Raw genomic sequence first — 24626 nt, 5'->3', positions numbered from 1 at the left:
CTACCCATCCAGGCACACACTATCCAGCCCCCGCCACCTGCCCTCCACTCTAGTCTAACGGTGGACTCCGATTCCCCTCGGAGGCTTAGCTTCTCTGTGATACCTTCTCTGACTCCCCCATCTCCGTGCCCCTAGAAGACAGTCCAGGGCCCACTCTCCGTGCTTGATGACCACAAGCCACGCTGGGTTCCTCTGTGAGCAACTCTGACGCAGGAAGTGCCCCCTGAATCATTTGGGACTTGCCACGAAGCTCGTAGTGTTCAGAGGTGTGTGAACGAGCTAAGGCCGCCACGAAGCCCCATCCCCCCAACAACGGGCCAACAGTCTTGGTGCTCCAGAAATCATTTCTAGGTGCCACAGCACAGCGGTCACAGCCAACCCCTTCCGTCTTTCCTCACCACTGTGGCCAACAGTCAACACCTTTTCACTTTCAACATCAATTTTAGGTTTGCTAGGCAAAATGATCGGACTAGGTTTTGCACAGCCGGTGCCTGGCACGTTGTTGACACCATGTGAATTTCAGATGGTAACAGTGAAGAGGAGAGTAAAAGTGTTGGCTTTAGGAGAGATGCCAAGAGCTCGGTGGAGATGGGAACCCAGCCGGACGACGGCAACCACGTGGCTGAGAGAGGACAGCACCAGGTTTGGGGACCGCCACTGATGACCCTCCAAGCTGCCCAGGGCTCATCTGAGAGCCTAGACTACTTGCCACTCCCACTCTCTCTCTCTCAAGAAGGCGCATTCTGCTCACCGTTGACTTTGATGCTAACCCACAGGGCTACTAAATTAAATTAACCTCCCTACTTCTCCCTGCCAACCCTCCAATGATTAAATTCAAACGCATCCAGTCTCACCCAGCTAAGAGTCTACAGCACACGCATCTCCTAAAAGATGTAAGTTAAATACTTAAATGTTATTTCACACACCTTCTGTGTGTATAGGCTTCAAATTTGGAATCCCTCTCTGTACCTTAGACACTTCAGCTTGGGCCTTCGTGGATCTGATTTCTAACACTGGCCATGTGTTGGGAGGTGGATGGAAGGGTGGGAGGTGGTGGCTTCTCTGGGTAAGTGTAGATCCCTTCAGGTTCTGTAACTCTAAGGCTCTGATCACACACACAGACACATCTATTCGGTGAAATCTGCCAGTCTCCATCTGCATTTAAAATATACATGTTGGGGCAAATGGCTGGCTCAGTGGGTAGACCATGCAACTCTTGATATTGGGGTCATGAGTTCAAGCCCCATGCTGGGCATAGAGCTTTTTTTAAAAAATAAATGTGTCAAGATGACCATACAGTTCATTCTAGAAGCAAGGGTGGGCATAGCCTACTATTGCTTTCCCCTTCCTCTAAATTCCTGTGTACAAAAGATCATACAATTTCATCTTCTTCAGTCTGTTCGCTGATTGCTTAAGAGTTCCGTTTACTTAGCAAACATTATTAGGCTCATGCACTGAAGTCTCACCTCCAAAAACAGAGTTTCTGGTGCTCGGTGCTACAAACTATTTTTGACCCATCATTTGTGTCTCCCTCCCTGTCCCTGAAATCTGAAATGCTTGCTTGGTAAGGTGAATGCCCTGGATAAACACTCACTGGATGATGGAAACATACCCGTATTATCATGAGCACCAAAAGGGTTAATGGGGACCAAGCATTGTCCTACATTTTAGGAAATCTGAAATAAATCCGTTTCTCTTTCTTGCCAGGGTCGCTCTAAGGAAGGGCAAGGACTAACATTTACTGAGCCCCTCTGTAGGCTGGACACTTTCTACAAAGCATTGCATTCAATGTAACGCTCAGAGCGGCCACATGAGCTGGGCCTTGCCAAGGAGGACGCAGAAGGTCCAAGGCCAGCTCGGCCCAGACCCCACAGCTTTTGGGGACCAATCAGACATGCACCTAGAGGTCTAGGATTGCTCAAACCACTGACACCTGAATCAGTCCTGCTGCCTGTCAAAAATGCATAGTCCCAGGCCACCACCCAGACGGACCAAGTCGATCTGGCTTTATAAAAGTGAGGCCTGGACCTGGGCCTTCTACACAGCTCCCCAAAGCTTCTGTTGTTCACTGATGCTTGAGACCTTCAGCCAAAGGGCAGCGATGAAACGCTGATGCCCCCTCTGCTCTCCTTAGCAGCCGCCCACCTGCCAATATTGGCAGGAACGACCCTACTGTCCTGAGAGGCCCAGTTAAGGCCCAAGCGATGGCAGAGGCTGGTAGCATTGTCCAGGCGCTCCCGCTCCCTTCTGGACTTTAGAACACTGGGCGGGGCCGCAGGGGAGGACGGTGCCAGCGTCACCGCAGGACACGGTGCCTAGAGCACAGATGGGCTTGCCGTTCCTCGTTCTAGCCTGCTTCCCCACTCCGTGGCAGGATCACGGGAGGGAGGCTTGTAGGTGAGAAGCGTAGCTCACACGGGGTGGGCCTTCTCCTCGAAAGTCTCCTTCAGCCACTCCCCACTTCCTCGGCCTGGAACATAGGAAAGACGCAGGCATGCTCTCGTCTCGCTCTGGGATATCTCCTGCTGCTACAGATTCCAGTGCCCATCACAGGACGGGATCTCCAAATTTCTCTGGCCTAGCAAGACCACCGCGACCACCTGGATGGGCCCTGAACTGTTCAAAGAACGGGCCTGGTTACTTTCATGAGAAAGTGTCCTCTTTCGAATCTGTAATAATTGTTATTTTTGAAAACAGGAAGACATACTCATTACTGGTATCAGTGAAGCTGAGAGTCAAAATTGCACATATCTTTTAAATGGCCAGCGTCTTCGACACCCCCGTGCATTTTCCTCTTCCACAGATCATTTTTTTCTGTTTCTAGAAGATGAATAATAATCTCTCACATCTGTACAGAATTTTATAATTTCCTAAGTACTTTTACTCCTCTTATCTCTGGTATTTTTCTTCTGGCCAGCCGGGGACATTGCTCAGACTGGAATCGTTATCTCCATCTTAGAGACGACACAGGATCGGAGCTAAGGTGGCACGTCCATCCACCCAGCTCCACCTGCTCCCATAGAGAAAGCAGCTGAACCCAGGTCTTCCAGCCCTGGCACACTTTGCTATGCTGTGTCTGACCCCCAGGAGAGGGTCTCCCTCCTCTCCAAACAACTCTTGCCATGAGCAAAGGAGGTCCCTTCAGATCCGTTGCTGCATGTGTAAGCCACTGCTCCTCCCATGACACAGGACACGCATAGTCCAGAGGCCATGGTGAAGGACGGACCATCCCAGTGATAAACAGGACCCAGGTGATGGCACTGACGTCAGGACCCTGCTGCAATGCTTACCGCTAGGCTGCTGTGCCTGTAAGCTGGAGAGAATGAAAACCAGAAGCTAAGGGGAAGGAAGCCTTGCGTCATCAGAGTGATGGGGAAGCTTGCTAATGTTCCAGCATCGTATGAACCGCTGGAACAGGCAGCGAGAGCAGAGGATGTCGGGTCTCTGGCTGCACGCACCTTCCAGGGGACTGTGTGGTCAGTTTCACGCCGAAAGTAACAACGCCCACGAATGAAGTTTCAGCAGCTCAACGTTGCATTTTAGCAATGTACAGACAGCCTTAGAAATGTGTTAGGAATCTGATTTATGCTGGGCACGGCGGGTCAGGGCTGGTACCTAGGACCCGTGAAGCAAGTTCTGCATCTAGTGTCCGAGAAGCGGACCCCTGCATGTGGACACGCAACTTTATTGTTGAGATTCTGGATGCCAGAAGCCTGGACTCGGGGTAGAAATGCTCGGTTAGAGTGATCGTTTTTTAAGAATGTCACCAAGCACCAGTCTGAGCTTGGGATTCCTACCCACAACTAAGGCGCCTGGAGGGTTGAATCACTAAAGGCATCAATTTCCCCCAACTTAGGCCAGGAAGGAAGGACAGTCTTGTTGCCCAGTGAAACACAGCATCTGGCATAGACATTATTACCAGGACATCACATAGGTGAAAATCACTGCACTCTTAAAGACCGAGTTGCAAGCAACAGATAGATCACAGAGGGTCAAGGCTCTAAGGCCCAAGGAACACAACTGGCATCCCCTGCCCCCCCCCCCCAGGCATGTTGCTACAGTACGAGCCCTGTGAGTGTGTACTGCTGTGTCCTCAGCACTCACAATAGTGTGTGGCCCACAGAACGCATTCTGTCACTATTTGTGGGAATAATGAGCCTGCGGAGCCGGTCACCAGGGAGCAGGAGAACCCGGAACCAGGACCTCCAAGTCAAAGTTAACCAGAACAGCCCTCAGGCCTGCCTCCCTCTTCCCATCTTCATAGCGGTCACGTTCTAACGATCTGTTGAATAAAGACTGTCACCCCCCGTGAAATCTAGGCACTTGCCCACACAGCATAAAGTTGAGCCATCGTGCATCCAGAGTCACAAGACCTCCGGGCGAGAAGCCGTCTCGGAGGCAAGTGTCTAGTCACGGGATTGGTCGCAGCAAAGCTAGAACGTAGAAACATGGAGTGGTAAACTAAAGCAATGGTAAAATTAAAAAAAAAAAAAAAAAAAAAAAGAACGACTTGGGTTTGGAAGGAGGCACACGGCTCGCTACCAAGGTGCTTGACAAGTCTGGGGTAATTACTGCTTCGGTGCGGGTGGGGGGCGTGCAGGGCTGTCCGTTTCTCAACCTGACGGCAGTCCTCAGGAGCTGAAGCCCCTGAATTCCTGACCAAGTGGAATTTTCAGTGAGAAGTTGAAGAGAATCATTAAAAAGCCCCAGAAGGTTTCTCAGAAACGAAACAGCCCTTCTTCAACCACAGGCTGGCACAGACAGCACAGATTAGATTTCCCAGAACAAACTCTCCGGCTGGCTTTAAAAATTAGAGGAGAACGAGCTCCAGGCAAGACCCAGTTTGGGTTTCACGAAACCCAGTTGGCTAGAAGGATGATCACACACAGGAGAAATCCAGAACACAGATGGGGTGCCTTCTTCTGATTGCAACCTGGCCCGGGGGGAGTTCTGCAGTTGGAGTGGAGCCTGGAGGGGCTGGTCCCAGCCTGGGGCAGCGGCCGAGCCCCAGTTACACGGCAGGGAAATGCCCCAGTCCACACTAAGCACCGTGTGAGTGCCCCACCCCACCTTGTCCTGCTGGCAAATTCAGGATGGGGCCCCAAACTATGGCACTACCCAACTCCTGCCCTCTCCCCACCATCAACCCTCACACCCCACAGGCTCTCACAGCACTGGGTCCAGAAGAAGAAGGAAACGGACTGGTGCCTTTCCTGGGTCAGGGAAGGGCATGGAATGAGGGCAGGTACTCACACACTTATGGACTCCTCGTGGACGGGCCTCTGTACGTGGGGGGGGCATAGGGTCTGGGGCTGCATGGGCGTTAGAACTCACTCCCGGTTGTAACTATGGGAGGTCTGTCCTCCCTTCCTGAGCTGTCCTGGAGTGAACAGCCTGGGGCTGGCAGAACCCAGTCCTCTGCCCTCGCCTGCAAGGTAGTGGTAAGAACTAAAGTCAGTCTGCAGCCTGGTTCACGGTTCTCAGATCACTCAGCCTGCCGGAGAGCCTTCTTGCAATTCACGGTCGTATGTGTGTGTTTACTTGAGTTTGTATATTTTTATATTTAAACAGATCTGGGTTTCTATATTCCTCTGGGCTGCACCACATCCTTTTTTACCAAACATCGTTCTAACAAAGGAAAAAGCGAAGAAAACGCGTGACATTTCCCTCTGGCAAAGTTTACCTTCGCACCACTGTCGTCATAACATACACAGCACAGAGCGAATTTTACTGGCGTCATTAAGGAGCTGGTCTTATTTCTGTATGCAAATCAGCCAAGGGCCTCCGGGGGGACCCGTGAGGCCACTGGAGGAAACCGAAGAGGCCCCCTGCGTGGCCAGCTCCAGTCTTAAAGCCTAGACCACAGCTCCCTCTGGAGCAATTCTGTGCCCACTGGACTCACCGTCCCCAGCGTGAGAAACCACATGCCCGGGAGCCCACTGCCCTGGCTTCCTGATCCTGCTCTGCCCCTTTAACTCTGACCTTGAACAAGCCATCAAAACTCTCTGAGCCTCAGTTCCTGCTGCTGTGAGAACTGGGGACCCTCCAGTCCTGCGGGGAGGGTCAAATGAGAGTAAATGGAGATCACGTGACACCTAACGGGCCATCGGCGAGTGATGGTTAGGGCTATCGGTATGACAGAGGGACGCCACGGATCAGTGGTGGTGAAATTCTCACCGGCCCTTTCCATGCACAAGAGCTGCATGTCACTGCAGGGGGAGACTCAGGGACCAGGCCTCCTCAAATGCCAAAGAATCCAATGGCCACTGTCATTAAACCCGATTCACCTGCCACCCTAGACCCAGGTAATCCCTCCTCCTTCTGGAGGACATGCTTTCTTCCCTTGGCCGCCCAGACTCCCCACGCTGCAGCCTCCCAGCTGTTTCTCTGGCCTCCTCTGCTCCCTCAGCAAGGGAGTGCCCCAGGCTCCCATTCTTGTCTGCACCCAGTCCCTGGGCCATCTCGTCCAGCCTTGCTGTTTTAGGTCTCACACGGATGACTCCCAAACCGACATTGCTCCCAACGTCAGTGCTCCTGTACCCAAGTACCCACTGACCGTCTCCATCTGGGTGCCCAGGAGGCATCCGAAGCTTAGCACAGCCTAACACAGGCTCCTGGCCGTGTCCCCCCACCCTGCCCCAAGCTTGCTCTCTCTACAGCCCTCCCCATCCTATCGGCGTCGCCACCCGTCCAGATACTGAGACCCTCCTGGACTCCTCGAATCAACCAATTTCCACAAAGAATCCATCCGAATAGTCTCAGTCTTCCCTTTAAGATACACGCATACTGCCCCCTGCTCCTAGCTTCCAGGGATCCCTCTGGGTCTCTGCATGGAGCCCCACCATCCTCCTTGCCTTCCGCAGCCCACAGGGACCGGCAGATCCGGCCACTCCTCCGCTCAGCACTGTACCACGGCTCCCCACCCCTCTGCACCCCAACAGTCGACAAGACCCCACTACTGACTCTCTGCCTTGCCCCTTCTCGCCCTGCACCCCAGCCAGGCCAGCCTCCCTGTCTGCTCTGTTCTTCCCTCCTCCTGTTTTCCTCACCACACTGGCTTTTATGTCCCTCAGTCTTTCACCCCGCGTGTCCACGCCGCTGCCCAAGCTGGCACACGGCTGTTTCTCCACCAACGGGGAGAACATGGGGTGGGGGAAGGAGTAGGACAATCTTCCTCCAAAGAGTGAAATATCGGGTAGACAGTGTGAATTTCAATGCTTCCAGGCGCTGGACAACGTGCGCCGAAAGTGTCTTCAACCTCACCGCCCGTTCTAACCACCGACTCTGCTACGTAGGCATGGCCTCAGTATCCTCGCCCATAAAATACAGATGATCAGAACGCCCCACGCCATGGGTTTTTTTTGACATACGAGCTTCTTCTGTAAATTCTAAAACTGTACACAAATACAACATTTTGAAACTTTCTGTAAAATTCTTTCTGTAATCTGTCTCCCACGCTCCCAACCCCACTACTTGCTGGCTATGTTGACACAGACTTGCCCTGACATCTCAAAGTCAAAAGGCTCATCCAGGACTTGTTTCCCCTCATTCCTTCCCCTTCCCCCATTCTAGCTTCCCACCCCAGGCCACCAGTGGTAGGGTACTTGTCACCCCCTCCCTCTCCTTATCAGCCCGATCCAAGCTGACTCCCGATCCTTTTAGCACTGTTTCTGGGATGTTCCTCCAAGCTGTCTCCTCACTGCATCTCTGACTTGGTCCTCATCCTCCCGATGGCTTGCCAGGAGGATCACGCCGCCTTCCAAGGGGCCCGCCACCTGCAGCTGCGTCCCACTTCAACCCACCCAGTCATGGCAGCCAGAGCTTTCTGCCAAAAACCCAGGGCATCTCCGCTATTCAAAAGCTTCCGATGGGTCTGCCCATTACATACATAGTAAAATCTGAAAACCCACAGCCTTATCCAAAATGCTTCCCTTCCAGCTTCATCTGCATTCACCCTCCCCCATTTCTCGGACTCTAGGGTGGAAGCCCAGCCCAGCCCTGAGACTTTCGACGACACTGGACACTCAACTTCTCGGCCTTTACTGCAGCTGTTCCCACCCCCAAGACCACCACACCAAAGCCCTCCTCTTCCCTTAGGATTCTGGGATTCCACGTCTTTAAGGGAGCATTCCCAGATGCTCCCAATGAAAATTCCGTTCTCTTTCCCACACCTGGCGCCCACGATGCCTCATCTCCCCTCGTCACAGGCACGTACGTGATGTGGCCATCTGGGTTCGAGACAGTTCTGGACAAAGTGAACGCTAGCCCCCTCTTAGGGGACCATGTATTCTGGCCCCCGTCTTGACCAAAGATCACTGCTGCAGACCCAACACAAAACAAGAACCCTATGGACGATGGCCCACAGGTGAGGGCAGGTGGAACGGGACCACCACTGACTCTGACGACCATCAGCTGGCTAACTCGGCCCGGAGTCCTGTGCCAATCCTGGAGTGGGCACAGCTGATGTCCCTTTTACAGATGATCTCCCAGGGCACCGAAAAGCCTTAACCACTTGGCCAGGAGCACAGCTGTCAGCAAGTGGCCGAGCCCAGGATGAACCATCTCGGTCTTGCTCCAAAGACTGGGCTCTTCCCACAACCCTCGGCCCCTCCAGGACAGCGAGTGGCTCAGGCCCCCTCAGGGACTGACCTCGGACACACCACACTTCCCCACTTTGTACAGTGAAATTCCAAAGAGGGTCCAAAGTAGGGATCCAGGAGAACCTTCTGAGGCCTCAAGAACGGGGGGCTTATGAGCAAAACAACTGAGCAGCACAGGAGGCTGTATTTGGGGTTGTAGAAAGAATTTATCATCAGATGGCTGCTTTCAATGAAACAAAACAGGCCCATGTTCCTGCTGTGTGCTGTGCAAGTTCTAAAAGGTTAACATAATTAACACTTTTTCTTTTTTCTCATGCTTTTCAAATTCTTTTTATACTGCTATTATTTCCCTCCTGACTCATCCCTTTGAAAAACACCCTTGTGTTTAGCTCCTGCAAAGCTGCCATCAACTTCCTTTGTCTCTGCTCTTCCTTGCCCTGACCTTTCACACGGGGGTCCGGGTGCAGCTGAAGGAAGCCCAAGCAGATCCTGGGGATCCTCGGTGCAGAACGTTTCTTTAAAAGGCTCACAGACGTTGCGAGCGTTGGTGAAATGCTCTCTGCACGCCCCTCCCTCAAAGGGCACGACGGAGCTCAGACAGGATGCCAAACTGCAGCTGGGGTGCACTTTATACAATCCACAACGTACATTCATTGCAGTATGAACACACCGGGAACTCCCGAGGTTGGCATCTGCTTAAGATTTATTTTAGAGAGAGAGCAAGAGAGAGCGTGCGCAAATGAGGGGAGAGGCAGAGGGAGAGAGAGAGAATCCCCAAGCAGACTCCCTGCTGATCGTGAAGCCTAATGCGGGGCTCGATCCCTGGACCCCAAGATCACAACCTGAGCTGAAATCAAGAGTCAGACGCTCAAACCACCGCGACCCCCAGGCGCCCCAGGCATCTGCTTTTCAAGTCATCCCACCACTGAGCAAAGAGCATTTGTCGTTTCCATGGTACAGTGTGCATACCTCTCTGGGGACCTTAGAACGTGAGATGTCCTGGAAAGGCCCGCGGGGCACAGGAGAGGCAGGGCTGGGCTTCAGGAGATCTGGGTTCTCACCCCCCGCACAGTGGTGGTTGTGACTTACCCACACTTCTCAGCCCTGGCAGAACCTTCGCATCTGTCAATCCAAGCTCTGGGAAAAGAGGACTTCTCAGACCCTGTGAGACCGAAAATTCCCTCAATCGCTGATCCCACGGGGCAGAGTTCTTCCAAGCTCACAATCAGGTTTCCATGGTTCAATCAGCAGTAACGATATCAGGTTTTTAAATCATTTTAGGGGAACGGTCGTGACTATGCTGTTTACCGGGGCTCTGGTGTGACATAAACCAAAGAGGCCCGCGCCAACCCCACCGCCATCCCTCCCCACCTCCCGCACCCCTGAGCTTCCACCAGAGGCTTGGCAGAAGGCGAGAAATTGTCCACTGTGGATTCCCGGGGTGAAATTTTGTATTTTGCAAAGGTCTTTTCCCTTGGTATTTGTCTGAGAAAAGCATCCGTGCATAAATCTCAAAGCCACCGAAGGAAAAAAAAAAATATCCAGCAGTGTCTAACATGCAGCTTTTGAAAGCCAACTAACCCTTTGGGGCATTTTGCAGAATAAAGAACACAGAATGAATCAATGGGGGGGGGGGCATTTAAATTATTCAAAGGAACATCATTAAAGCAAACTTTGCTGTGCTGGTGGGGGGCTGGGGAGAGCCCGTATTCAAGATAAATGCACCATTCCTTTGGGACTCCTAGTACCAATTGTTACAAAATTGTAGCCCAGAACATTTTATTAGAGCAATAATGCACCTTACGAAGTGTGACTGGGCAGGCAGCTGGAATTCTGAATCACTCCTAGGTAATTGACCTGTGGCCTTTGGGCTCACAGACTCTTCACCCGAGCCCAGAAGGTGCCTGATTGAATCATAGATCTTTTACCTCTCATAATACTAGACAGAAGAGTTCCATTAAAATGCATATGAAGGCCAGCGTGCAAGCCTCAGCTGGAATGAGGGCTCAGCTCCTTGGGGCAGGCGTCATTAACAAAACCCTCTAAGATCCACTCACTCACACAGTGTTGGCTGGATTCGATGTAGAAGATGAGGGAAAAAAAAAAATACTGGGGGGAAAAAAACCAGACAAAAATATACTTTATCCCTGCAATGTGGGAAAATAGAGGATTCTTATTTTCCTTCCTAGCCTATATTAGGTTTCCAAGTTTTCTAGGGGGAGTGTGTATTCCCTTAGGAGAAAACATAAACATTTTTCAAAAACAAATGTTCACATGGGCCTTTGCCCAGGCAATGACTACATTTAAGTAGATAAAAGATGCAAAACGGAAAGTCTGGAAGGCAGACACTCACTGAACCCGGGGATAAGCCCAGCTTTGGCCAGCTGCAAGTGTCTTGACTCCCCAGATCACAGGGACCGCGCCCCTGCTGCTCCCCACAGTGGAAGGGGCTGGCCAGGCGGAGAAAACAATCTCCCGGCAGCTGCTCCCACATGACCGGGGACATATCCTAAATTTGGCCTCCTCTAAAAGTGAGCAAGTTTCCCTTCTTCCCGCTGGTCACAGACCTGACATGCAAGTAGGACAAGGTGCGGAGCGTTTTCAAAAACATTTTCCTCCTGAAGAAAGCCATCCAGTGATGATAGCGTAACTTTCCCAGAAGAGACTCCATTGACTGCCTCATCCTGAAGAAAGGACTTGGCAACAGGATGTAATTTAATTAAGGTATTTACTTGAGCAGATGCCCTCTGGGGCCTGAAGGAAACAGGATATTCTTCTAAGCCACTGGCAGTCTGGGCGGAGGAGGGGGTTGTTTGGTCATGGGTCAGACTTTTTCTGAAGTTCAAACACACACATGGGCACACAAGTTCACACGCACGCCCCTGTTTCTGAAGCAAGAAGTCAAGATCTCCTGTTAGACATGCCAGCAAAAAAGCAACATGCTCTCATTTCTGGGTCGCACAAAAATTCTTGGGAATACCAACTTACTGGCATTCTGCACTTGGCCTTGGAAGCCACAGAAAAAGCCCCAGTTGCAGCATGCTCTCCATGAAAATTAGCCACAATGATTCCATTGTGGATTAATATCCACTTAGGGGGGGAAAAAAAGTCCTGACCATTCCAGCCTAAAAAATTTATTGTATATTTAAGCTGCTTGAATATCACATTAAGTCCAATATCCCAGTGGTCTTCTAAGTTAGAACGTTTCCCCATTTGAGGGTTGGTAGGTGTCTTTTTCTTTCCTTCTCGCTTTTTATTTGTTTTATTAAAAACATATCCCCAGGGCCTAGAAACTTGCCGGGCGCTATCGGCCCCCAATAAGTATTGATTACATACATTCGCCGAATGGAGGTAGGACGCAGGTCCTGGGAGTGTCAAAGACACAAGTGCATGTCTCTGTTCCCGGGGCCAGCAGACCGAAGCCAGGCTGCAGAGGCGGATTTCGGCACTGGTGAGTTCCCTTTGGGACGAGCGGGGTCTGGAGGGCTGGATTCTGGTTCTGATTACCCCACCCTCTGGCTGGAGACGTGTAGCAAATCACTGAGCTCCCCAGGAGGCCTGCAGCCCGTCCAGCTGCTCCTCCCATTCCAGCCCTGGCAAGCCCTGACATACAACCGACCAGGGACCCACACCCCCCACCTTCCTCGCTCCCCCCACTGGCCCCCTGGGGCTTTCTTTCCTCCACAGTGCTTGGCAGCACCCAATAGAACCAGCAGCGAGTCAGCAGAAGGGACTGGTCTTCTGTTTGCTGTTAATCCTTGGCACAAATTCTAGAGAGGATTCTCAACAGGTGGCTTGTGCATACACAGTGATGGCAGGAGGCAACGCGGGCTCTGAATTACGCACGTCCCCTCCACACGCTCTGCTCTGAAGTGTCCCTCTTGCACACGTGTGGCTTAACCTGAAAATTCAAATAAACTAAAAACCAGGGCACCTGGCTGGCTCAGTCGGTAGAGCGTGCAACCCTTGATCTCGGGGGTTGTGGGTTCAAGACCCAGGTTGGGTGTAGAGATTACTTGCCTGGCTGGCTCAGTCAGTAGAGCGTGCAACCCTTGATCTCAGGGGTTGTGGGTTCAAGACCCAGGCGGGGTGCAGAGATTACTTTAAAATAAAAAAAATAAACTGAAAATCAAGATGCAGAAATGTACACTTTGCGATGGTCCTTGTGGTTTCCACCCACGGCTGGACAGAATAAGATCATTTTATGCCATCCTGTGCAGGACCTGTTCCTCCAGCCCATCCCAACTGTTTAGCTTCTGCGGAAACGTGTACCTTTACGGTTCCATTCAGGTCGCAGATTAAAAATGTTGAACAGCATGAAGCAAAGGGAAGACCCCAGTGGCACTCCACCTCAGAGGTCTTTGCAGACCAATGCCAACCCAATACGAATACTCTGGGGGCAGCCTTGGTAAGCGCTGGGAGGCAGCGGGGCATTGTGGGTAAGAGCTTGGGGAGAGACTCCTCTTCTGCCCCCGCGGGCTGTGCAGCCTTAGGCAAGTTGCTTAATCTCTCTGAGTCTCACTCTTGCTCATGACAACATGGGAAAAATTGTGATAGCGCCTTTCTCACGTGGTTTATACACGTGAGGACCTGAGGATTATACAGCACAGCACAGATAAAAGCCGTAGCCTGTGTCAAACACATGGGTTCTCTCAGGAAATGGGAGCAACATGCTGTTTAGCAAGTTCACAAGGACGGGAGGAGAAAACCTGTCAGCACATCTCCAGGAAATCGCATCTTGGGTATGGATTTGGTATTAACAGCGACCCTATCAGAAATGAACTGCACTGACTTGGCTCTGCTGGTTTTTAGAGAGCTCGTGACAACTCCCAGTCATCTTCTAGGACAAAGCCCCATCTGTTTACTAATCCACTCGGGACACCTGCTGGAGAATGCTGTCACCCTCTCCCGCGTATCGCCTATTGCTTCCAGCATCCATCCTTTCCTGCTTCATAAAAATCACGACAACTCAGTCATCTCCTTTTCCCCCATATTTTTTTTTTTTAAACCGACTGAGCCACCCAGGTAACCCTGCAATTTTTTTTTTTTTTAAAGAACCAGGGAGTGGACCTAGGAGCTCATTTCTCCAAACTCTCTTAAGAAAATAGAAAACAGAACTCAGAGAGCCCCAAGCCCCCCGCCCCGTGCTATTTTCTTTTAATCACTCTGGACTCCAGTTGCTTTGTGAACCTGTTGGCCCCACCCTTTCCATTTTAAGGCATTCTAATGTGGGAAAAATAAAAATGAAACAGGAGCTGGCTAGCTCTGCTTTCCTTCTGTCACCTGTTAAACTCACCACCTGCTCTGTCACTTCTGTCCCTGCTCTGTCACTTCTGTCCCCTACGTGAGAAACTTCTGAAACACTCAGAAGTGGAGGAGCCCATTCAGAAAGCAAACAGACGAAAATAAACAAAAACCTGCCTTCCTCCTTCCTTCCCCCACTTTGCAGATAAGAAAACCAAGGCTCCTGTCTGTTGCCTAATCTATGAAGGCAATCAAGTCGAGAGGTCATACGGTCGTATCCCAGGCTGTAGTTCTCCTACTTGAAATGCCTAATGACTAATTCCAAGAGTCACCAGCTATAGAACCAGAGTCCTTTGGGGGCCAGTGGTGGACACTGGCTTGGACATCCAAAGCCTCCTTTGCTGGACAGAAGGCAGAACTTTCTAGCAATGCGTTGACCAGGGCAGGAGAAACAGGCAAAGGGACTGAGATATGTAAACAGAGCCAATAACAGAGCACCCTTGGCCAATAAAACGCCTTTATGGGGTAATTAGCAGTTCATAAAATCTGCTAAGTAACTTAGAAACCTCTGTACCACGCCTTTAGCGTTTTCCGCTGCTAAGGGGCCCTGGGGAAATATTAGCTCCTACTCTGTGATGAATTGCACAACACTGCCAAGGTAGATGGCAGCCACTCACGGGGAGGAGACCGTAGAAAAATTCTGTCTCCTTTGCTGATTGACAGTCTCGAGTGACCCCAGTTTAACAGTAAACTGTCCCAGGAAACTGCTACGGGGTGGTCAAGAGAATGGACAGTGGCCTCAAATGAAGTGTCGTCTCCCTCCCGCATGGAGAGAGGTAGGCCTGCCTTGCAGAATCACGTCCACAATCAGGCATCAAGAACGTACGGTGGCTGACTCCGTGCCTCGCACTGCCCCAAACCTTGGTGGCTGTCGTCGATATGCTGGCTGGCCACCGTAATGCTGCTGTTGGAATCAGCACTCACCGAGTGCCCAGCGTCCCCCAGTGTTCTTCATGAGAACCCTATGAAGCACCACCCACGGCCTTAACAGGAGAGCCTCAGACTTCGGGAAGGGTGGGCTTGACTCACCATTGAGCCCGTATCGTTAAGTATTTCCTGAATTCAAGAGTCTTTCTGAAGTTAAAGACTCACTCTTAGAATACAAAATGAAACACATGAAAGGAAAATCTCTAGTAGCTTAAAAGCTCAAAAGAAAAAGAACTCCTACCCATCTGGTAGGAAGGGACCAGCATCTTTCTCCATAGCGGGAGGGCATCTAGAACATTCGGGGTGCCCTCCCAGGGGACACGGCTTTGGGAGGACAGGCAGGTGGATGGTGTGTGGGTGGGAAGGCCTTTGTACCTGCAGGTGTCCTGACACTCTCTGGGCCCACTCCTTCTCTTCATTCGGGTGTCTGGTCAAATGTCCCCTCCTCGGACAGCCCCCGGCCTACCTCCTCTAAAGGAGCACTTCATTGTCTACTGTCCCAGCCTCTTCTCCTGCTTTGCTTTCATTAGAGTCGTTCTTACTACTGTCATTTCATTATACTTGTTCGTTTGTTTGGACTCCCTTACACCAGGGTGTAAACTCCATGAACGTTGGTACCTCATGCTTCCATGGCTGTATCCCCAGGACTCAGAGAAGTACCCAACACACAGTAGGCCCTCGACAAACATTCGCTAGATTGATAAATGGGTGGGTAAGGGAGTGCACAAATACATCACTTCACACAGACATGTATCAACATACGGTAGGAGGAATTCCACTTAAGTACGGATTATTGTAGAGTCCAAAAAAAAAAAAAATCTGAACTTAGGATAACAGTAAGTTGGACAGCATAATATTTTCATAAATATCCCAAAGGACCTGGGGCCCAATTTCCTTTGAGAACTAGCTGGGGGGGGGGGCAGGGGGAGCCCTATCCCTTGTCACCTCTCAGCCAATCACTTCTATTTAAGACTATAATCCAGGTATAAATAGAAAAGAGAGATCCTGCTAAAGAAATCACTGAAACGAACTTTGTCCATGATACCTAGAGTAGTGGGGTCATATCAACTTCTTTCTTTTTTTTTCCCCCATTCATTTTTTCCCTCATCAGGAGATAGACCTGTCGTGTGTCGGGCAGCCTGATGGACCCACAGCAGGGAAGAGACTGTTTAAACACCACGCACTAACCCATGCACAGCGAGATGCATTGGGAGCCCAAAAGGCAGAGGAACCGGGGAACAGAATGCCCCACTGAGTCACTAGCTGGCTCCAACACTATGCCTGGCTCTCCAGAAAACACATGCTCCCTGCCACCACCATGAATGCAAAGAAAAGGGTTCACAGCCTCCCAAGTCAGAGCTCCAAAGCCATTCAGGGTAAGAATAAGGATCCCGCTCTCCAGAATGATTTCCTAGGAGGAGGGCAAGATCCGTCTCTACTTCCCAAGTCGTTTCTTAAAGTCAATCTCTCTTTGACACACATACTGCCTCAAAGTTCCATGTTTCTTCTCCTGTGGATTACCCAAAGATGAAAGAGAAAATTAATGCTTTAAAGGACAATGAATTTCAATCCCCTAGTTTTAAAACCATGACCAGGTTAGCTGTTGGGCACAAAGGAGGCCGCTTAGGATACAAACAGCTACTAGACTTTTCCTTTGTGTGTTCTATAAAGAAAGGTGGGTTCCATTTAAGTGGAGTCTTATCCTTAGAAGAGAAGCATCAAGAAACCCTTGAAGGGCTTGAGCTCATTAACCACCCAACTCCTAGCGGCACACTTACAGAAGCCAACCCCCACGGGGCACATCTGGGTTCTCGTTCAGACTCTTCCCTAGGGTGGTGAGACCGCGGGCAAGCCACTCCATTTCTCGGAGTTTCCTGTCCTGTAAAACGGGTTCTGGTTCGCTGGGATAACCACCCCGCTCAGTGAGTCCACACATCTGGCTGTTTTCAGGAATCCCATTCTCTACAGGCTCTGCTCCAGTGCCCTCGAACGCGTGTTCCCTCCTGACTCCCCAACAGGAGGACGTGGCTTGTTTTTCGTTCCCCAACCCAACCGGTCTAGTCCACACATGGCACCTAAGTCGGCAAGAAAAATTGTATAGCTTGGAAGCTAAAAATAATTCTGGAGAAAAAAAGCACCTCTAAATATCCGACTTCCTTGCTAAAAATCTGTCCTTGTAAAGTCAGGAATTTCTCAGTATCACTCGAGTATCATAGACTTTTTTTCCCCTCCCTCCAAGGGTTCATCAGGATTTTATGCCAACGCATGGGAACTCTGGATTCAGGCAGGATTTCCTGCCCCATCTCTCTGCCTTCCGGTTGACTCTAGTCCCAAAGCAATAAAATGTATTGACTCTGCTCTTCCTGCCACTCCCAGAAGGCGGGGGGCTCTCATTGCAAATCAGCTCTGGCTTTTGTTTCCTAAAACCCCGGGCATCACTGTAATAGGTGGCGTGGGGAGGGCAAGACACTTCCCACCTTCTTCCCACCAGCTCCCTCCAGGGCCCCTCTACAGGGTTCTAGATGCCAGTGCCCTTGATGCCCGCTCCCCTCAGAGTCATCATTAGAGAGACAGTAGCATGACTGCTTGCGGGAACATCTCTTCAGAGTGGGAGCGGCTTTGGGGCACCGCTGTGCCTCATTCATTTTCGTGACCCAATGCTCGGCACATAATAGGAGCTCAGTAAGTCTCTGATGAAGGAAGGAAGGAAGGAAGGAAGGAAGGAAGGAAGGAAGGAAGGAAGGCCATACCTTTAAGGCAGGTGCACTGGTTCTTGAACCACCCCAAAAATGTGGCACTACAATGACACAGTGACAGACACCACAAACGAGTGGACCACAAAGGGATCGGGGCTGCAGCTCTGAGAACCCGCTGCTGTCCGGGAAGCCCTGTGCGCTGATTTAATCCTCACGACACGTCTCTGATCTGGACAGAACATGTAATTTGCATGAGGTCACACAACCATGAAGCCAGGATTTTGTTCTTGTTGTTGTTTTTACTGTCATTAAAATCACTTCCTATATACGACGGAAATGAGGAAACGATGAGACAGATTTTTAAGGCGGCTTGAGAGAATGTGTGTTTTTGGAACACGCTCTGCTGTCGCCCACAGTGATAAGATGTGGATACAGGCGTCTTCCGAGCCCTGGTGTCCAAGGGAAGGCGGCCGGGATCCTGTTACCAGCCTGCCGACCAGGCCAGCTTTCTCTCTGCACGAGAGTGCGGGGCCCTCGCTGCCTCCTCCCTGTCTGTCCTGCTCACTTCCTTAGTGGGTAACACCCACACGGAATCCGACGTGAGCGCCGATGGTGGCCACTGTTAACAGGCGAGAAAAGGATCACAAAATCTGACTGCTTTTCAGTGCTAGTTAAGCCCCCAAGCCCGTGACGTACATTTCACTTTCCCAGGGCAGGGGGGCACACGGGCCAGCCCTCGTGGTTTCAGGAATCTGGTGTTTCTGCCAAATAAATCTGCTGAGATTGTCCTGTTAATGCATCGAGCTGACACATTTCAACATGATTGCAAACCAGAAGCTTCAGGACATGACAAAGGTGTGCACGCTCTGGGGGAAAAAAGTACTGTCTGAATTTATAAGTCTACCTGGCTGGCAAAAAGCTTGACACAGAGAGGGGCAGGTGTCCTGGACCTACAACAGCTGGGAAAACCTGTCCCCGCCTTGAAGCTGGGACACATCCCGGTCAAGACAAGGGTAAAAGGGTGGCAGCTCTTTGCTCCTTCAGAGGCCCTGCCTGCACGTCTCCTCCCCCACAGGGTCCTGTGTCACCCGTGCTGTGGGGACAAGGGGAGGGCACAGCCTTCACTGCCCTGACATGAAGACCACTATGACCCCTTTCTCCTCTTCCACTCCTGGGCACCACCTAAACCTTAGGTCTGCCCCAGAGGACACCCTATAGAGGATTGGGTCCTCCCATAAAACACGGGCAGGCTGTCCAGAAACCACTGACAGGCTCTGTGCAGAGCCGACCCAGACAGTGGTTGCAGGTTATCCTCAGGGAAAGAGACAAAGGCCTCCCTCTCCTGCCTATGAAACTTCACCAGCAGGTAAAATGTGGAGATCGTCAGGCACGCTTCAAGAGGAGGGTGCTGTCATAGGAGACTCAGTGCCCCCACTCTCCCATCTCTGCCAGCTCACCCCAAAATCTTCCTGCTGTACCATGAGCTCTTCAAACTCCACCAGCTCAACTGGGCCTAGGGCAGGGCTTGGCCACAGCAGTGACTCACAAAGCTCATAAATAAAAAGAAATCTCTAAGGGAGAAGAAGGGGAAGGGTAGGGCTAGTAATTTATTGAACACTGAACAATGAAGAGCTCCATGCTTTACCTGTTCTGCCTTTCCCACGGACTTCAGGAAATCAGTACTCTCATTATTCCACGTCACAGAGGAGTAAGCCGAGGCTTCGAGAATGAGGTTAAGAATGTGGTTTGCCCAAGGTCACAGAGCTGATAAGCGGCAGGGGCCAGATTCCAAGGCAGGCAGTCTGGCTCCAGAGCACCGAGAATCTGCCTTTCCCTATGTCCTCTGCACCCGCAAGCCGGGACAGAGGTTCCACAAACCCAGGATGCTGACGGGGCCAAGGACCAGGGGCCAGCCCTACACAGTTCTTTAGGACATAACCCTGGTACCCACTCCCCCCCGTTGTGGAGGAGAGGAGGGGCCCAGGTGAAAAATTCCAGACTGCCCTGACTCACAGATGCAACGTCTGCCTGCACAGGGGACATCAGGAGCAGTGTCAGCCCCAGGAGGAGCAGTGTCAGCCCCTCCAGGACGCACACACCTGCACACCTGCACACCTGCACACCTCGTGTGCACACCGCTAGTGAAAATGCACATTCACAGCAGCAGTTCAGCTAGAACCCTCTAAAAATAGCCTCTGGGGGGGGGGGGGGGAAGTCGCCATGTGGTGCCCTGTCCCAGGTCAGGCACAAGAGGCGGGCCAGCAGCGGGCTCAGATGCTGCAGTCACATTGCTATAACTAAGGGACACCCGGGTCACCAGCAACGGGCACAGTGGCTGGGCACGTAGGTGTGCACACCTGCGGCTGGGCAGGGGGAGGCAGCTGGGGGCCTTCCTGCACGCGGTGCCCTCACCAGGCTCCCCGCTGCGGTCCCCAGCCAGGTGCAGCCCCCAGGGGAGCCCCTTCGGGTGGGCATCTCTCCGGTCTCACTTTTCCTGGGTCGCTGTGGCAGCTCCGGCTTCTCTGCCAGGGGGACGTCGCGCTGCCAGGAGGCTGGCAAGGGCACGGATTTAAACCCGGCTGCGGAATTCGGAGCCTCCGGTTCTCGCAGAAGGGGAGTGGCGGTGTCACAAGGTGACGGCAGCCTGCTGCTGCTGACGCCACCAGCGAGGCGTGTGGGGCACGGACGTAAATCAGGCTGCGGGCAGTTGCCAGGCCCAGCGGAGAGGACCTGGAGCTGGAGCGTTCAAGGTCACGGCTCTGAATCACCCCCGAGCCCCTGCGGTCCCACAGACCACCTCACACGATACCATTCGGACGGTGCTGACATGAGCCCCGCAGCCAGGAAACCCCAAGTGACTTGCCCACGTGACACAGCCACTTAGCGGCACGGCTTCCAAGTCCAAAGTCGCCAACTCCCGTCCTGTGCCCCTCCCCCAACTGCACTGCACCTCCCCCACCTGCCCCATCTGGTGCCTATCACCTCCAGCCTGTCCATCTCAGTCCCCCCCGAGGCCTTGACCGACCCACCCACCCCCCCCAGGTGGCTCTGCAGCGGCCACAGTCCAGCCCTGACCCATGTCACCACCCTCTCTACTCCATCCCTGTGGTCCCGGTTGGCAGGCCCCTCCCCTGCATGCCCCACGCAGCCTTCTTCACCTGCCACCTGCTGAGTTAGCTCCCTTCTTTTAGGAAGCTCCCTCCCAACTTCTCCAGACCTCAGTTTGGGGCCTCCCTCTGCATTTTGGCTGGTTCTTGTGTGTCCCTTGGCTCACTCGCCCCTCGCGAAGCCTCCAGCCCAGCCTACTGGAGCAAACCCCAACACGGCGTCCCGTGCGCATCCCCGAGGACTCACCTCACCCTCACTGCCCTCTCACGGACTCCGGAGCCAATGCTCCCATGCAACAGTCACTGTGGAACCTCTTGTCCCGACATGCCCACCCGTGCCTTCTCTCACCCTCCGCTAACCCCACTGCCAGCACCGTCTCATTACCTGTGCCCAAGAGGACAGTGGCTACTTGCTGTAAGCATCCGTTCTCTGTCCTCTACACCCCCAAATATTCGCTCCGCACCCAATTTGTTCTACCACCCCTGTATCTGAGAATGGGAACAGTTTTACCATTGTAAAGATAAGCTCCCTACTCGTACGCAGCCCCCCTCCCCTGCCCTCCCCAGAGCATGCTCCATGCCGTACCTCCTTCCTCTCCAGCACGTTCCACACCAGCTCCTTCCCTGTCGGGGAGCATGACTTGGCTTCACAGCTTCGGAAGTCTGTGGACCCCTCCGCTTAGAATTTTTCCACCATCACCCACGCTTTCCCTACCCCCTTAATCCCAGCTCCTCCAGCTCTTCGGAAGCCACCTTCTTGAAACGTCCCTAGACCTTTGAGGGATCAGCTCCAACAACCAGATGTTAATCTTCATTTTCTCTAATCTTCCTGCAGGAATTGCAATTGTCCACGTATGGTCTTCCTTCTTTGGTCGGTCGGTCTCTCTCTTTCTCCTTTGCCAGTAGCACCCGAGTGCTTTCTATGGCTTCTTCCTAACCTTGGGCTTTTCCTTTATCTGCTCCTTCCTCTCCAGTCCATCCCACGTGGGTGCTGACTGGCTGAACCCCTGCTTCTTCCCCTACGTTCTTCTCAACCAAAGTCGTCCCCACTCTCCCCGCTAGTCAGCTCAGCTCTGCAGAGACTTTCAAGCACGCGATGCAGCCCTCACCTCTCCGTTCCTCAGCCTCACCTAGCTCACCTGGAGACACCGCCATTCAGATGCCCGCTGCCACCTCAGTCCACCTGCTCAAAGCCCCCAGCATCCTCCCTCCCACCTTCCCCTCCCCGTCTTTTTGCGGTGGTGCCCACCCGTCACTCACCCGCTCAGTATTCAGGATCTTTTCCCCTGGTCTCATCCGCTCTTGCTCTTGCTCTGACAGACCTCTGGCACCCATTCCTCGTCCCGATACAGACTCTTGCTAACGCATTCTTTAAGCCAGGCCACAGTTCTTTACATTGGTCTCTCTGCATTCCGTTTCTTTGTCCCCGCCACCATGTCAATACACATGGGCCACGGAGACTCCCATGGCCTCAGTCCTTCGGGGTCAGGACCAGTTTTCTCCTTTGGCCTTCAGAGCCTTTCCTGGTCACAACCTTACCTCCCAGGGCCTTTTCCACACTCGACTCTTGCCCAGAATGCTCTCTTCCCTCCCTCACATGAAGCCTAAGAAAATCTTACAAGGCCTTGTGGAAATTTCACCTCCTCTTTGAAAGTGGCCCAGACTGAACCTCTTCCCCACCACGCTTGGACCCTAACAAGTAGTGTCTCTACAATTCATTCGGGAATCACTCATGCGTCAGCTTCTGGTAGCCTCTGGCAGCCACTCGTATTCGTTCTTATGTCCAACTAAACTTCCAGCTCCTGCCTTCACTGGGTTTCCTGGCCACTGCTTCTGGAGCCGTCGCCCGACAAGCTTCAGGAGCAGGGGTGGCCAGGGGCCCCAGCCCCACCAACCACCAGGAACCAGACCCAGTCCTATCGTCAGTATGCAGACGTGGCGCCCCCAACAGGTACCTTCAGCACATGGCAGCCTACTCACCCCGCACCTCATCACCAAGTGGAAACACTGGCCTCTGCCCCAATTTCCTGCCCACTTAGCATTCCAGCGCTCCTGTGGAAATGGCAGCCTGCCTTGGACCCAAGCCTACTATGTGATGTATGGAAGGCTCCCAGCCTACGTTTACCAAAATGCTCATGCCCAGGCCTAAGCCCTTCCCTGCCCCGGCCACCTTGAGGATGGACCTCAACTGCCACAGGCCACTGCAAACGGTTCTCTCTGGAACCAGAAACTGGTACGCATCTGCCTTCAAGCATCTCCTGCTGTCCAACGCTTCCATGCGCCATGCCTGCTTAGATATGGAACCGAGGAAAACCAAGCCCTCTGGGGGTTGTACGCTGGACTGTGGGCCTCTGCCCCTAGGGACCTACCTTGTAGCCCGATGGGTTTGCACCGTATCAGAGTCCTGCCTGGATCTCCTCACTCCCTCCCCCTCCATTCCTCCCCATCCCTCACCCCCTCCTCTTCCTCTTCACAAGCCACCTTTATGAATTCCCAGAATGCCTTGGGTCTTTCTCCCTCTCTGGAGATGGAGAGAATCCCCAAAGGTCCCTCTCTCCCCACCGCCTCTGGGAGAGAGCCTGGCCCCCAGGCACTCGGTCACTTGTATTCATTTGCTTTTACGAAGTTAAGTGTCTGAGTCGGCAGATGGAAGAGGAGGAGATGGGTCTTCTGGTGACCAGGATGGAGGAGAAGGCCGGCTGGCTTCCTCCCGTTGCTCTTTAACCATTAAGCCTCTGTTACCTAGTGCTGTTTGAACACCACTTCTAAGAGGCCTGGCTGACTTCCTGTGTTTGCAGAGCCCGGGGCAAGTACAGTTCAGTGCCCATAATAGCAATAAATTATGACTGTAATTTAAACTGTAGGCCTGGAAGGAAACCCTAATCTAGGGCATTTTCGCCCCTACAGCCTTCCAAAGAGAGACAGTTTTCTTTCCAGCTCTTTCTCTGCTTCTTTGCACCCACGCTTCCCGTGCATGCCCAGGTATTTGGCTCAAATGGGAGTCATGTTTAAAAGAGGTGGGAGGTGGCCAGTTGCCTACACGGGCCGGTGAGCGGCAGGAGACCCAGCTAAGCTGCCCAGTGGGCTCCCTCTTTTCCCTGGGTGGTGACAAAGGCACTGACTTGCATCCACATCTCTCTTTCCTGCCAACGTCCAGACCAAAGGAAACGGGCTTACACCAAAGCCTCTGCCTAGATTAGGAGAGAAGTTCCGGAAGCCTGAGCCTGGCTCTTTGGGAGTGCTGTTGTCACGGTTTCCACTGTTGGTTAGCACGCGCTGCATGCCTAACCTTTTGTGTACAGTAACCAGCTCAGTTCCCACGAGGCTTCTGTCACCTGCTGAGTGAGCACCATTTGGCAAGGGGAGAAACTGAAGCTCAGAGAGGTCAAGCGTCTTGCCCAAAGTCACACAGCCATGTGGGGCAAGTCCAGGAATTAAACCCATAGTGTCTGACTGCAAGCCCAAGGTCTTCCCCAGCACACTCCTACCAGCATGGCGGGTCCTTCTGGACCCCACAATTTTAGGATGAGTCTACGTCGTGGCTGGATTCCAAACCAAGTAATGAAGCTCAATTATGAACGACTACTCCCATGTCCCTGGGAAATGACCTTTTGCATCTTTTTAATAGTTTACGTTCTTGGCTGAGGAGTAGTAGGCAGGTGGTGGCCCGAGCATGTCTCAGCAATTAAGAGCTCCCCGCACTGTGCTCCTGGAGCCGTCAGCCCACAGGAGCAGAACTCACAGCAACTAGCCTTGTGCCACAGCGGGGTCTCTGCTCGGGGAGGCCCACAGGATCGCGATCTGGTCTCACTGTGCCTGCCATCCTTGCAGCAGCCAACGCAGCACCTGGCCCAAAGGACAGGCCCGTTATCACAGAAATATCAGAATTATGGAATGTGCTCTCCCCTCCCCACCCCCAGCATCAGGCACTGTGACGCAGAGCAAGCCTCAACCTCTGCGAGCCTCCACGTTCCCATCTGTGAAATGGGAAC

The 24626-nt window shown here is 52.5% G+C and overlaps 1 protein-coding gene across 3 annotated transcripts in view; it reads right to left on the bottom strand.

Annotated features, from left to right (window-relative positions):
• Nucleotides 1–24626, bottom strand: part of SLCO3A1 (solute carrier organic anion transporter family member 3A1) — a 297991-nt gene that overhangs the window by 121627 nt on the left and 151738 nt on the right. The gene's annotated exons all lie outside the window — the stretch shown is intronic.

The sequence above is a fragment of the Ursus americanus genome, chromosome 28 (genome assembly GCF_024610735.1).
Source record: "Ursus americanus isolate L20-20 chromosome 28, mUrsAme1.1.p, whole genome shotgun sequence".
Classification (NCBI taxonomy): domain Eukaryota; kingdom Metazoa; phylum Chordata; class Mammalia; order Carnivora; family Ursidae; genus Ursus; species Ursus americanus.
This window is presented reverse-complemented; position numbering and strand designations above follow the sequence as displayed.